The sequence below is a fragment of the Otolemur garnettii genome, unplaced genomic scaffold (assembly GCF_000181295.1).
Source record: "Otolemur garnettii isolate 467f Iridium unplaced genomic scaffold, OtoGar3 scaffold00140, whole genome shotgun sequence".
In the NCBI taxonomy this organism is placed as follows: domain Eukaryota; kingdom Metazoa; phylum Chordata; class Mammalia; order Primates; family Galagidae; genus Otolemur; species Otolemur garnettii.
The window spans coordinates 2,258,045-2,260,118 of NW_003852535.1; positions in this window are offsets into that span (position 1 = coordinate 2,258,045).

Below are 2,074 nucleotides of genomic sequence, written 5' to 3' on the forward strand. Positions count from 1 at the left end.
CCCCACCTTAGGTGTGTGTGGCTGGTGCCTTAGCCACTTGAGCCACAGGCGCCGAGCTGACATTCAATTTTCTAGCCTAAAATCCCAAATTATTTCCTCACAGATTCTATTTTTCCTACCCTATTATATTCAAGTAAATTGTTCTTTTCTGAAATCCTTCCAGTTACGAAATATCTGTTTTAAAAATTTGAAGCCAACATCACACAATCTCTGCAGATCTGACCAAAGTGTCAAAGAGCAAGACAGATCGGCTCCTGTCCTCAGGTGTCCTGTTCCCAGCATAGTAGTGGGAGATAACACAGCGTTTTACTGCTGACTTCTTCCCAGAGCGTTTTCTTTCAAGCCACAATTAATTTCTTCCTTCTTCCTTCCTTGCAATATCCTGTGTTATAGATTTCCTAATTGTAGGTGACTTTGTTGGCTCATGCAAGCAGCATTTACTGAACACTTAGTGTGTGGGTCAGGCCCCATTCTAGGACCCCAAAGCCAGTGCTGAGCAAGATAGAGGATCCCTCCCCCTGCTCTCTAGAAGGGGGAGATAAAGGATAAACAATAAACAAACGAACACAGTAATTTTAGATATTGAAAGGGCCAAGATGAAAATAAAGCTATGATATCAGAGAGAGTGAGGAATGGTAGTCAAGGAAATCACATCTGAGTCACGTCATGAATGACTTCTCTGGAAAGGGAACAGTAGGTACAGATCTGAAAGTTTAGAAACAGCTTGACAGGATTGAGAAATTGAGTCCCTCTGAGGGAAGTGAGAGGGTCCAGGAGGGAAGGAGGTCAGCAGTGTGGTCAGGGGCATTGAAACAATTTAGATCCTGTTGTGCCCGAAATTCCCCCAGGTGGCCCCCAGCAAACAGTCCGAGACACACTCCGATGTAAAAAGCAAGAGGTAAGATTTATTCAGGCCCCGCCCAGACTCTCCTGGCATGCAAGCCAAGGTGGAGCCCTGAACTCAGGGTAGAGCAAGTTTTTATGGGGTACAGAAAGCAAGAAGGGTAGGGTTCTTTACGAGTACACTCCTGATTGGTGGTTGGTGATTTCATTAGTAAAGGAGGATTTGCATTGGTGGTTGATGATTTCATTAGTAAAGGAGGATTTGGATTGGTACGAGTGAGGGGTGGGGGATTTCTTAACTGGGGGCTAGCTGGAGGGAAATACCTGTATTTCAAGGAAATAGAAACTTACTGTTTATTACGGCAGCTGTTTGCCTAAGGTGACTCAATTAACAGCTCAGTGGCTGTGCAAGCAGGTGTGGGGAAGGCAGCAGGGAGTGGCCCTGTGGGCTAGGAGTTAGGAACAGAACTTATGCAGTAAACAGTATGTGCAAGGTATGCAGTAAACAGTATGTGCAACCAGGGGTGGAGGAAGGTAATAGCAGGGGGGTTAGGGTGGAATAGATCTTATGCAGTAAACAACAAAATGGCGTTGGTCTGGCCCTTTCAATCCCATTCTAAATGGGATAAGAAACCAGCTGCATTGTTGGGGGTGAATGTTTTAGACAAAGGAGAACCACAATATGTTTTATGTTTTTTTTTTTTAACAGAGTTTCATTTTGTCACCCTAGATAGAGTGCTATAGCGTCATAGCTCACATCAACCTCAAACTCATGGGCTTAAGCAATTCTCTTGCCTCAGCCTCCCAGGTAGCTGGGACAATGCCCAACTATTTTTTAAGAGACGAGGTCTTGCTCTGGCTCAGGCTGGTCTTGAACCTGTGAGCTCAGGCAATCCACCTGCCTCAGCCTCCCAAGTGCTAGGATTACAAGTGTGAGCCACCATGCCTGGCCAGTGTTTTATGTTTTAAAAATTAGATTTCTGGGCTCGGCGCCTGTGGCTCAATCGGCTAAGGCACCAGCCACATACACCTAAGGCAGCGGATTTGAATCCAGCCCGCCAAACAACAATGACGGCTGCAACCAAAAAATAGCCGAGCACTGTGGCGGGCACCTGTACTCCCAGCTACTTGGGAGGCAGAGGCAGAAGACTCGCTTGAGCCCAGGAGTTAGAGGTTGCTGTGAGCTGTGATGCCAGAGCACTCTACCCAGGGTGATAGCTTGAGGCTCTGT